This window comes from Rattus rattus, chromosome 8 (assembly GCF_011064425.1).
Source record: "Rattus rattus isolate New Zealand chromosome 8, Rrattus_CSIRO_v1, whole genome shotgun sequence".
Taxonomy (NCBI): Eukaryota; Metazoa; Chordata; class Mammalia; order Rodentia; family Muridae; genus Rattus; species Rattus rattus.
This window is the reverse complement of record NC_046161.1, coordinates 94,356,869-94,370,576: the sequence shown is the minus strand read 5'-3', so window position 1 is coordinate 94,370,576 and position 13,708 is coordinate 94,356,869. Positions and strand designations below refer to the sequence as shown.

Here is a 13,708-nt window from a genome sequence, read left to right as displayed (position 1 = left end):
CTGCAGGCTTTGCCAGGCTTGGCAGCTGCTTCCTTGCCTCTGTTTTCAATTTGGCCCACACTGAACAATCAGCATGGTCAGCTTTCCAAGGCTTGAGGGGTTTGAGGGAATCTTTTCCAGATTCCTTTTATTCCTGCTTCCTTCTGGCCAATGGAAACCTCTGACGTCACCAATCTTCCTCTGTAGGGTTTTCATTAACACGAATGGAATCAGTTTAATTCCTATTTATGATCCTAGAAGAGTGTCCCTGAGCTAGAAGGCCCCCGAGTCCCCTGGAGAGAAAAGGTGGGGGCCATGGAATAGATGCTAGGGCTGGGGCAGGGCCTCTACCTTCCCTGATGTCCCATCCCCCTTCCACACAGGCCTTATATGGCCTAACCCTCCTGTTCTCAGTGCCAGGGTCTAGACAAGACCCATGTGAAAACTTCCAGCAAAGGGGCTCCTTGGTGGGTCACTGAGGTCTGACTCAGAAAAAAACAGAGCGGACAAAGGCCAGGTATTATAGTATCAAGTGTTCTGTGAAGTCCTGTATGGTGTGCTCATCAGGGATCTCAGCACTCAAGGAGCTGAGGCAGAAGGATTACCAGTTAGAGGACAGCCTGGTCCACATAACATGTACCCCTCTCAACAAACCAAACTGTTACTACAACCAGAGCCGAGGCTCACTCGTGGTGCAGAATGTGGATGACTTTAACAGAGATAGGAGCCTTGGCCACCTTTAATGAGTGGCCTTTGGTGTACATTATCTATTGAAGAATAGTTTAAAGGCCATCTGAAATCAAATGGTAATGCCAAGAAAGAGGAATAAAGGGTTGTCCTCGTGCCAGCTTGATCACCGAAGGCATGTGCCTCAATCTGAGACACCGTCCTCTGAGCCGTAGTGAGAGTGAAGCCTTCCTCTTGACAAAACCGGCACTAAGATTTAAGTCCTCTTCAGTCTCCCAGTCATCTGGCTAGTGACCATGAGAGAGGGCTCTCTCCATGCAGGTGACAGAGGGACATGGTCATGGCTCTTACACAGTCTCCAACCCATGACGGCCCTCGGGTTGTTAAAAAAAAAAGCAACCACGGTATTGCTTCATCAGGTCAGAAACAGGATTCAATGAGATATCACGTAACACCCCACAGGATGGCTAGCATCAAAAAGCCAGAAAGCAGCCAGTGTTGGTGAGGATCCAGGGACAGAGAGACCCTTGTGCACTGCTGGTGAAGCATGTAAAATGCTGCAGCCACATTGCAAAGCAGGCTCAAAATTCAAAAAGAGACATTACCTTATCACCCAATGATTCCTGTAATAATCAAAATGATTAGGAGCAGAGGCTTGAAGAGATTTTTCTATTTTTGCTTGTTTTTCAAGATGGTTTCTCTTTATAGCCCTGGCTGTTATGGAACTCACTCTAGTAGATAGGCTGTCCTGGAACTCACAGAGATCCTCCTGCCTCTGCCTCCTAACTACTGAGATAAAAGGCATGTATCACCACTGCCCTGGAAGAGCTCCTTTTCTTTTTTAGACCGCCCCCTTTAAAAAAGAGCTATTTATTTATTTTATGTGTATGAGTAGACTGTAGCTGTCTTCAGACACAGCAGAGAGGGCATTGGATCCCTTTACAGATGGTCGTGAGCCACTGTGTGGTTGCTGGGAATTGAACTCAGGACCTCTGGAAGAGCAGTCAGTGCCCTTAACCACCGAGCCATCTCTCCAGTCCTGAAGAGATCTTTATGCTCCCATATTTATGGCACTACTGTTGGTGAAAGCCACGAAGTAGAAACAACCCAGTAATTGAGTCAAATATGGTACGTACAATAGGATATTATTCAGTTTAAAAAGGAAGCAAATTCTGCTAATTGCTAATATAGATGAGCCTCGAGGACGCTGTGTGCTAAGTGAAAGAAGCCAGACAAAATGGCAAGTCCTGTCAGACTCCATCCATGGGAGGCTCTCAAGTGGCCGAATCCATAAAGACAGAGAGTGGAATGAAGTTTGCCAAGGGCTAGGGGAGAAAGGAATGAAGACACTGTGAACAGTCATTCACATAAGAATGTTCTGTAGGTGGTGGCTGTGATGGATGCACTTAGCCTCACCAGCACACATCTTACCGTGGCAGAATGGTAAACTTCACGGTATGCATTTCACTACAATTGGAAAAAAAATTACTGCCGAATACACAGAGGACAGAGAGTAAAGGGTAAATGGGAAAGACAGGAAACTCAGAGTTGGGGCGGTGGGGAGTGGGAAGGTGTTTGAGAAAGTTCCTTGGAGAAAGGGGGCCTCTGAACCAAGAAGAAGGCACAGTGGAAAGCCGGGGTGTCTCAGCTCTCAGCAGTTCACAGGGAATTGGGGTGGGGGAGGGGTGATGCAATGCGGCTACCACAGATAGATAGAGTGCCTTGGGAAGGAGCCTGGATCGTACCCCAAGGATACCCCAAGACAGGTGACGACCCTGACAGGGCATTGCAGTACAGTCTGGGTGGACTAAGGCCTGAGCTCAAGGGCAGGAAGACCCTCAGCCAGAATGACCTAGAGCTCAAATGGGTGAGGCTGGTGCTGTGCCTCAGCGCTTCGGAGGCTCCATGGTTGTGTGAGTATCAATGCATATACTAGGTTGGAGCATGGCGGGAGAATGAAGGGAACCAGAGGTGGAGACAGGGGGATGACGACTTGAGGAACTCCCCGGGGAAATGGGAGTTCCAGAGAATAGAGTTTATTCTAAGTTTACTCTAATTCCTGATTTCATCCATCCTCCTTATTTGACGAAACCCACGTTCATGAGAACATTGTTGCTGTCTTGGCTGGCAAAAGCATTTTTTTCTGTCAGACATTTAATGGCCATCAAAGATCATAAAAACGTTGACTGCCTTATTAAGTCTTCATGTGGCACACTGCGTGGTATGCCAAAGCCACAGAAATCCTCGTGAAGTTTCGTCTTGTGAAGCGTTCGGCCGCCAAAGTCTCTGGGGATTGTTTCGCTATTATTAAGTTTAAAAATGTCAGTGTGCAGGTCAGAAATACCTCTTACTCAAAATATGTATGAAATAAAAATAATCTGTTGGCCCCCAATTACATCCAAGTCTCTAAATTCTCCGCGGCTTTATTCTGTTTCCCACACTGATTTAAGGTCTCCCTGCAGAACATGCCTTTCCTGATGCCAGTCCTGAATGGGGCCCAAGCCCATTTCAGATCCAGCTCTGACATGTGAAAGGGGGACAGGAGTTGGAGCTGAGGAGACGGCTCAGTTCGTAACGTGCTTGACCTCATACGTGTGAGACCTGAATTTGATCTCCAGAACCAATATGAGGCGTCCAGCATGAGGGCACATGCGTGTAATGCCAATGTTGGCAAGGGTTGGGGATCGGATGGCATGTGGCCACCCAGCCTAGCCTGATTGGCCAGCCGAAGTCCCAGTGAGAGAATATGTCTCAAAAACTGTGAGGGATGACAATTCTGAGGAACAGCACCCAGGATGACCTCTGACCTCCAGATGTACCTACCTCCTGCGTGCATGCACACACACACACACACACACACACACACACACATGCACGCACATGCATGTATGAATGCACACATGAACATGCACACACACATGTACATGCATCAGTAGTTAAACGAAGCCCAAAGAGCATGGCTTCTCTCCCCATGGGCACCTTCTCGGAGGAATGACAGCTGGCTGGCTCCCTTGGAGGTGCTCAGCACTGAGCCCTGGAGCCCAGAGGAATGGAGAAAAGAAAGTGAGTAGGATGTGCTGAGAAAGCCCGCTGTTCCCTGCCCTATGGGGCAGTTGACAGCAGCTGGATCCTTACGCAAGATCTTAGGAACAAGACCCAGACCCCCTGTAGTGGGTGGTCCTGGACATCACACTCTGGGTGAAAATAGTGTCTTAGATTTTTTAAACCATTAAGCTCTTCCCTTCAAACATAATCGGCATGAATCAGGAAGGGCATCATAGATATGTGACTGCAGGGTCAGGAGGAGGGGAAGAACAGACTTTGGAGGGGACCGTACTGACGGGCAGGTTCTCGACAGACACAATGACAGAGTGTGTCATGGGTGGACTGGATTTCTGGGCTGCAGTCTCCCACTTCCTCCCTAGGGCAGAGTTCTTAGCTTTGTCCAAGGGCTTGAGCCCATATAAGGGATCAACAAGTAACTCATCACTTCTCAAGTCATGTACCTGCGGATTTCAGAGCTTTCCCCACTGCTCACTGTGGTTGAGGACATGGCCAACTTAGCAAAGTGATAGCTGTGCATGCACAAGGACTTGAGTTCAGATCCTCGGCACACAGAGAGAAACTCAGGCGTGGCGGCACACAGCCGCAATCCCAGCCCTCAGGAGGCAGAGGTAGGCCAATTCCCGAAGCTCGCTGGCCAACAGCTTAGTTAAATAGGTGAGCACAAGGTTAAGTGGGAGATGCTGTCTCAGAGAAGTGCAGTTAAGGGTGATTGAGAACCATCCAACATTGACTTCTAGCCTCCACACAAATGTCTATATTAACACATATGCACACATGCACATATAAACACACATACAAACACATTGATGCACATAAACCTCACACACATTTTTTAAAATTTTATAGATTTATTTCATGTGTCTGAGTGTTGTGCCTGAATGCATGTGTATTCGCTGTGCGTGTGGTATCCTCAGGGATCAGAAGAAGGCATTGACTCCCCTGAAACTGGAGTCACAGATGGTTATGAGCCACTATGTGGGGTCCCAGAACTGAACCTGGACCTTCTTCGAGAATAGGTCCCCTTAATCACTGAGCTGTCTCTCCAGTCCCACATATTTTGTTTGTTTGAGATAGGGTCTCACGTGGTAGCCCTGGCTATCCTGGAACTCACTCTGTAGATCAGGCTAACCTCAGACGCACAGAGATCCACCTGCCTTTGCCTCCCGAGTGCTGTAATTAAAGGTGGGTGCCACTATATTTACACGCACACACACACACACACACACACACAGAGAGAGAGAGAGAGAGAGAGAGAGAGAGAGAGAGAGAGCCTTAAAAATAATAAAAGTCCCGAAATAAGACCAGATAAGAGCCACCCTTTGCAGCCACTACAGAACTTCTCTGAAATCCACCCAAGGTTGCCTGCCCCACACTGCAAGGGTTGTTAGGAGGGAAAAGAACCTTCATTAATAGGAGCTTAGTCTATTTCCTCTCTTCTCCAAGGCACACTCCTGGAAGGCACAAGTTCATCAGAGCATATTCTTTAACCCCAGTAGGACACAAGAGGTCTGGTTCCATCAACTTTTACAGGACTGGGCAGTGCTAACTAGAAACAGGCTGGCCTCGCCCCTCCTGAGGTTACCCAGCCCCACCCTGGCAGCACTCGAGTCAACCTTCTGACTCATGCTGAGTTTTATATCTGCAAAATTCCAGCCCTGATTTCTGGATCGCTCCGAGGTTTTGCAATATAGGAGATTTTGTGTCAAGAAATCAACTTTCCATGGACTCTGGCAGGCATGGAGCAGGCCTGGAGTAGGGATGACATCCCCAACATACAGAAATGATGAGTGGCTAGCACGATAGAGGCATGTATGTCAGCCATTCTGATCTGAGCAGTGCACATGCATGGGTAGGTTGAAACGTCACATGCTACATAAGTATATGCGATCACAATGTGTTATTACAATTAAAGACATTTTAACGTGCTATTTTATGATTCTTTGGGAAGGTTATACAATGTATTTTTATTATATTCACTCTCATTCCATCCCCCCCACCCCAGCTCTTCCCAGGTCCACCCCCGCCTTCCCATCCCTCCGCAGCTTTGTGCTCTTTTCATTCGTAAAACTTTGTTTACAAAGCATTGTTTTATAAGAAATAATTAGTATATCATCATCTGGGACCCAGAGGCCCTCCAATACCACTTTCCTTCAAAGTGATAGGTTACTCGGAGAAACTCAAATGGATAAGGAAAAAGACCTCCAGCAGGCCATGTTACTCAGGCTATCAGAGCTCAGGGGCAGGATGCAGTAACAACAGACACACCGGCAGCAGCGGTTTCCAACAAAGAAATCACGGGGCAAACACGTGCTCTTGGAAAGGATCATACGTGTACAAGGAATGAGTGTGCTGGTATTTGGCATGTGTGTGTATAGTTGTGTGTGGGGGGCATGTGTGTGTATGTGCGCGTGCGTAGGTGTGTACTGAGACTAAAACTATCTTTCCACACTGGCCCTCTTGTCATAGGAGGGTCCTAAAAATGCTACTTGTACTGGGCATAAGGGGACAGGCTTGCTGTGTGCAGGACTTAGCGAAATCACAAGCCATACGGCTAGCCTGAGACTTCCCTCTCCCGGTATTTCGTAGCCCTTTGCTGGTGCACAGGAGCTGGGACCCTAAGCATCAGACTCGTTTCTTTAGTGGCTAGGAGAAAAATGATGACAGCTTGCAGCATTGACTTTAATACTTAAGGAGATTGGCGCTTCACTAGCACCTTTCATTGGTTGTGAAATCGAACTTATTGCTCACAGATTTATTCCCTAGGCTGCCGGGGAGCTCTTTGAAGAGAACCCAGAGTGGTTCGCAGAGCCAACACCAGTTCATCACAAGTCATTCGTGCCTCCTCCCCCACACACATTTTCTTTGTTAGTGGGGCTCCATAGCCAGCAGAAGCCATGGGATGACTTGACTGGAGGAAGCCTGTTGAAAAGATCTGTCACTATATCTGCTAGGCAAGATGGGGACCCACATCTGGAGCGTCCTCAGGGGGAGCCAGCTTTCTGCATACCTGAGGTAGAAGGGCTATGTGTCTATAACTGTGTGTTCTGTCCTGGGGACACAGCTGGCAGACCTAAGAACAACAGGAATGCTGCAGAACCAGGAGAATGGCCGACCAAACATCCCGAAGGCTGAAAAGTAAAAAATTAGACCCCAGGATAAAAAGCTCCAGCCAAGGAAAGTGACTCTGACAGGGATAAAATACAAGGCTTGGCAGCAAAGGTAAGGCAAAGCCTGGCACTCGGGAGGCAGAGGCAGGCGGATCTCTGAGTTCAAGGCCAGCCTCATCTATAGAGCAAGTTCCAAGACAACCAGGGCTACACAGAGAAACCCTGTCTCAAACAAAACAAAGCAACAACAAGAGCATCTGTGGGGTTGAGGTGCTGGCTATTTTGATCATAGATTCACATCTTAAACCTGCTTTAGGACCCTCAGGTCCAGAGTGGGAACTTCTCTTGTCCTTTTCCTGGGGAGACCCTGAAGTCCTGCAACCTTATTTTCTGAGGTCCAGTGAAGGTCCTGCAGCAGAAGAGCAGGCTCGGCCCAGCTGTGGGATGTCTGTTCCTGAAACTGGGGACTGTCGGACTTGGTCAGGATGATTCCAGGAGGGCCGAGAACCCATGGGAGGAAGAGAATGACAGTGCATCAAGGTAGCCCCAGGTATTCATACCCTGGGAGTTCAGCCCTAAGGGCAAGGGTAAGCCTAGACCAGGAGAACCACCTAGTACAGTCTGGGAAACTACTAACTAGGGGAAGAGTGGATCCCTACCCCGTTTGTGCCAATGAGTATGACAGCACACACCTAGACACTTTGGTCTCTACTCCCATGGACATTGGTTGTCTCTGTAATGGTGCTGAGCAACTTCATGGTCTCTGGGGTTGGCAAGCTGGGAATATTTGCTACCTGGTGCTTGAATAAAAATGTCTGCCCATGACCTAACATGGTTTCCAAATACTTCATCCACTAAAGCTTTTGGAGACACAGAATGCAAACCAGACATAAACAGAACTCTTGAAGGATGGGTGTCTGGGGGAAGAGGGTGGTTCTCCTATTCATCCTTCTCACTCCTACCCCAGTCCAGGGGGTAGACAGGAAGGGGAGATCTGGAACATCCCAGAACACCCACAATCCGTTGCTGACTGCTAGGTCCCGGGATGTGGGTAGGTTGCCTGTTGTGTTATTTCTCCTATTTCTATACCTGAGCTCCCATCTTCTCTGATTATGAACAGCACAAGCTTGGAGTTCTTAAAGGTGCCCTGGTTGTGGGAGAAGGAAGGTGCCCACTGCCTAGGTGTGCCTGGGTCGTCCATGTCAAGCCTTTGAGTCACAGGAGGTGTTTCAGCAGTCAACAGTCCCAAGTGCAGGAAGAGGAGTAGAAGTTGTCTTTCTGACTCCCTGAGTCCTTCAGGAGCCCACTACCTCCTATAGTGAAGGCTAAAGGTTTCTTCAAACCCCACTCTACAGTGGGATAGTGTCTGTTTCCTAGGATGCCCAAAGCCACCAGAATAGTAAGAAGCCTTTCTTATCTGCCTTCAATGACATCTCTTAAGGAGACCTTCCCCTATACCAGGTAGGACTGAGACGGAGTCCACCAACTGTCCAGGAAGAGTGATTCAACGGAGGGGCAGGAAGGAGCTTGTCTCCAGGACACTTGCAGCAGGGCTGCTACCTGGCCTCGTTGAAGAAGAAAAATGGCTGCATAGTTCCTAAGGGCCAAGAAGGTAGAGAGGAACCAGCCACACTCTCCTGCTGGAGGCCTAGGAGAATGAGTCATGTTTTCAACTCACCTGACTTGCCAAACCATAGATGCTCTGTAATTATAATTTCAATCCTAATAAGCCCCTGTAAAAGACGTGCAATCCAGAAATTTTATTTATAAGCCATATACCCAGATTGGGCAGATCTATATTAACATATGCCCTAGAGATAATGCCCCTCGTTTCTTGCTGTTTCTTCTGACCATGTGGTTCTGATCCATGTCAGCTTCCTCCTCCCGTATCTCCCTCCTCTTCCTTTCCTCCTCTACCTGCAACCCCCTCTCCTGAACCTCCAGTCCCGCCTTTCTCCCTCCCCTGTCCAATCACAGGCTCTAGTCTTTTATTGAGCAGTTAAACTGGGGAGAAGGTTCACATGGCATCCCTTGAGTACATGAGCATCTTTCTGCACATCTGGGGCAACCATGTCTTAGGGAACCAGTATTTAGCATTAGAATACAAGCAGCATCAGACCAACCCACTACAGTGCTCGAAGAACCAGAGAACGGACAGACACAGTCAGGAGCTGGCACCTTAAGAAAGGCTGTCTCTTGTGTCACTGCAGTGGACGCTTGCTTCGCTAACTTTTGCGTTCTGACCTTCCTGACGCTCAATGCAGCATCTGGGCCCGGGTTTATATCTATCCTATCCTAGACCGTAACTTTAAGAGGGTCTGCATCAAGCTGCATTCGCTTTTGGTCTACCCATCCGTTCGGGACTGTTTTTCTTTTAGTCAAGTAAATAGCATGCATATGTTTTGTGATATTTTCCCCTCATGTATTTGTTTGTTTTCCTTCCTTTTTTTTTTTTCAGATTAAACAGTTCAATTAGCCTAGCTGGGTGACATTTACCCTAACTACTCACCCACTCATCCCAACACACACTCTCCCTTTGCCCTTTATAAATACCTTACCTCAGCCCCCGAGGCAACTGCCACCCTACCCACTTCCCTCACATGCATGCACGTCCCCCACATCCCTACCCACACACTTCTTCCTACACATGTGCTCACTTCATGCTTCTTCCTCCTTCCCCTACACTCCCACCTCTTGACAATCCCCCCTACCTTCATATCTTCACCCCATGTCTACACACTCCTGCCTCCAGGACCCAACTCCACATACACCAGCTTCCCCTCCTCTCCAAGCCCAGCCACCTCCCTACCTCATCCAACATCTGCATGTAGAGATGCTCTATCCTGCACATACCTACGTGTTACAGGCACACTCGGGCCACCTGCACACCACGCGCCCCTCATTTCCCCCATGATTTCTGGCATCTCCATAGCATGCCAGAGCTGGGAATTTACCACAAAGCCACCCGTGCTCATGCTCCAGACTGATTCTCTCTGTGGCCTGGGCCTGGGCCACTTCCAGGTTTAGGAGATGAATTTTGCCCTGGAGGCTGAGAGCTGAGGAAGGAAGGGTTGAGGTTACTCTGAATCTCTCTCCCCATCTTCCTGGGGACATCACTGAGAGCACACCCTAGGGACCAGCAGCCTCAGACATCAAAGGCTAGGAAGGGCTTCTTCTCTTTCTTTTCTTGATTGCTCACAAAATACAACAACACTTCCCTCCTCATTTCCTGCTTAGCCTTCAAGAAACTTCCTGCCCCCGGCAACCATTGTCTGCCAGGCTGACTTCCAAAAGGACTTAGACTGAATCTTTCACAAGGTTACATATACCTAGTCCTTCAAAACACTGATTTCCAAAAGTCCCCTCTCTTCTCTCCTAGGGGAACTGGTCTCACGCTGGCTCGTTTCCCATCCACAAAAGCCTCTCTGTACCTTCTAGACATGGGCTTGGACAGAGGCTCTGGCTGGGTAGCTAGTCTCTTCTCTGAAGGCGCCAAGGCACATTTCCGGACCCTACTGACATTTAGAAAATCTAAACATCCATAAATGTCTGCATGGTCTCTTTTAAATTGGCAATTAGTTGTAAAGGTCTTTGTGATTTCCCACAACGTTCAGCCTTTCTTCAGTCCCCTCCACCTCTGAAAATCATAGGTCCCCTTCATTTCCCATGGTCATTTCTGGAGCAGCTTTGTCACAGCTCCAAGGGGGAAGAAAACAGCACATACTCATAAGGAGAGGAGTGGAGCAGATACCGATCAATAACAGATTTCAAATGTGACAGCAAATCAAGCAAATAGAAGTTTCTCCCAACAGCCATGGCGAGCCACGCTCTTAACTCTTCCTACTGTGGGAACACAGAGTAGGACGGTATTGTTGTTCTGGTTTTAAAGATAAGGTTCAGAAAAAGAGGGGTACGTCCCCTAAGAAGAGTTGGCAAGTGAGTGGCTGAGGTGGGATTTGAGTATCAAAGTCCATGCTCCGACTACCGATGTGAGTGAGGATCCTTTCTTACACTGTAACTTTCAGAGGCTCCGTATCAAACTCCATTCAACATGCTCTGGGAACTAGGGGAGCCCCAGCTCTCATCCATGTGCCCAGACGAGGGTGTGCTGGAGAACCCAGCATAAAGATTAGAGATCACCTGCAGGTTCTCGGGCACTATGCTGGCCACGCCATAGAGCTTGTCAAAGTGCATTCTCACCGGGGATTCTGAGGGGCTATCAGGTTACTCAGTGTCCCATAAGCCCTCTCCACATTACCACATGAACAAGAGTTACCACCTCACTGCCCACATCAGCCACTGGGCTAAATGCAAGGACACGGGCCCCTGCGGCCACTGTAGCCTTATGGCAAGGTGTTTCTCTTTTAGACTCTCCTAAGGAACTGAGACTCAAAGCAAGGAGGAAATAGCCCAAGGCTGTAGTTTCCATCACAGTCTCAATGGCCAGTCTCAGCCCTAACTGCCTGGCTTCAGTTCAGACACACCAACATGTGGGTGTCACATCTAAAGAAATATGTGCCCCCACTCCGATGACCTCACGTAATTCGAAGTGGAAGTCCCCATAAGAATACATTGGATGTGGAGACACGATCACAATTTCTTCCATGACATGAGGCTTGATGGATATTTTTATCTGAACATATTAACGTGCCATACTTGCACACTGCATCGGAACGAGTACACAGCCCAACCAAAGCACACAGAGGTGACTCCTGGGCCAAAGTCCTTTCATCTTATTGCCTGCACTGGACAAGGGCCCTGAGGTAGTCTATCCCTGAACTGTTCGGCTGTTGCTTGAGTTTCAGTCAAAGCAAGTGCTACCCTGTTGTTGCAATCAGAATGTACACAGACAGGATGAGCCACAAACAACCCCGTCCCTTCTCCCAGCCTGTGCATGCTGTGGTCCTGTCAGGCAAGCTGCACTCTTTCTACTAGTCCTTTCCACTGTCTCTCAGATGATTTGGGCCAGGAGCATGGGGTTTAGATTGGGCTGGTAGTGACTCCTGGTGATCTGGGCTTTGTGGTAAAGTCCAACTCAATCTGAATAGCCATGCCCAAAAAGGAGCAGAGAGTGAGGCCATTGCTAATTTCCCTCCCACAGCTACACTGTGCAAAGCAAATGCCATGGGCTGTGGGCCCAGGCCGCGGGGAGCCGACTGGCCTGACTGAGTAGGCCGTGGTGTGTGGTGTCTGGCAAAGCGCCCTTCCCTCAGCCTGGCCCCAGTGTTCCAGACTCCCTTGCTGATCCCATTAGCCCTGTCTTCATGCATCAGAAAGGTCAAGTCCTGATTCTCCATCAAAGCTGGTTTTCAATGCCTCGTCCAGAGAGACGGTGAAAGGACCACAGGTTTGGGTCTGCCTTCTCCTTGGCTCTCCTGAAGCAAGGCTCAGCCTTTAAGCAGTCAAGGACTGCAGCATGCCTGTGTAAATGACTAGAGAGCCTGGCCGAAGGAGGGATAGTTCCAGAAGCTTGCAGATACCTGGTCAGTAGACCCCACCCCACTCATCTCTTCTTCTAATCCTCCCCACCCCCGACAGCCATTCAAACCAACTACCTACCTCCAGCACTGGCCTCACAACCCATAGAGGAATTCCCTCCCTCCGCCATAATAAATGATTCATCTCGAGCACTTACATCTACTTTTAGGAGACTCTGATGCTCAAGCAAACAGGTTATCAGTTACTTGTTCAGCGTGGCCTGGGGTAGCTCATTCATCCTTAACCAACAGCATACAGCTCTACTGCAGTGAATGAAGGATGGACATTTGCAGGGTGGACCCTCACTGATGCTTCATGAAGCCATAACCTCTCCCCACTTCTCACAAGACAAGGTCAAATTCATCCTGAGCTAACAAGTTGATACAAATTCATCCCCAAAGCCATGATGATCCTGGAGCACTAAGTCCCGGTGAAACACACACAATGTTACCCTGTGGGGCCATGCCACCAGACAGAAAACCTGGTAAGGTCTACCCTGTGGGGCCATGCCACCAGACAGAAAACCTGGTAAGGTCTACCCTGTGGGGCCATGCCACCAGACAGAAAACCTGGTAAGGTCTACCCTGTGGGGCCATGCCACCAGAAAGTAAACCTGGTTAAGATCTAACTGATTCAGGAACCCTTGCAGTCATCGCAATGGAGAACTGTAGGTGTTTAAATCTACTGCTGACCAGGTTCCTGTCCTGGAACATGTTTCTATGACAACCCATGGAGAAGATTGTGATTATCAGTCATGTGGGGACAACACCTTCCACATGCAGATGTGGCATCCCTAACAGCTCAGACCAAGCCAATAGAAAGCATCTGCCTTTAGATCCCACCCCACCCCACCTCAAAATGTTTATAAGTCCTATCCACAAGGAATAAGGGGCATGAGTTATTTCACCAAAGATAGAGCGTGCCTGTCTTATCGAGCTGTAATACTCTGGGGGAAGTCTTCTCTCCAGAAGCTTTTGTCGCTGGAAGTTGCTTGAGCCTACCACATCCACTTCCTGTATAGTGGCCCCCAACCTTGGCTCCTAGCTGAACGCTGCATCCTGCCTCTTGCCAACAACTCTGGGGCAGTGTCAGCTGTGGAAGAGGCCTGGCAGGCTCCTCCTCAGAGAGGTGCAACTCTTTGGTCTCTTTGGCCACTCCGACGGGGCCAGAGTCCTGCAGATCTCCACAGATAGCACCAGGTACACAAACGGCATTAACCCAGATCCATTCCCAATCTGCCCACATAGAACTTACATAGGGGTAAAGTCCGGCTACAATTTGCTCCATGGATACAAGATAGAGTGTACAAAGGGAGAACTCACAGTGAGCACGGGCAAGCAGGCACAACACAGAGGACAGGCCACATTCTCCAAGCCTGAGCTACTGGGACA

The 13,708-nt window shown here is 48.9% G+C and overlaps 1 protein-coding gene across 1 annotated transcript in view; it reads right to left on the bottom strand.

Moving 5' to 3' along the window:
* Slco2a1 (solute carrier organic anion transporter family member 2A1) overlaps positions 1 to 13,708 on the bottom strand; it is a 34,558-nt gene that overhangs the window by 17,168 nt on the left and 3,682 nt on the right. The window lies entirely within an intron of this gene.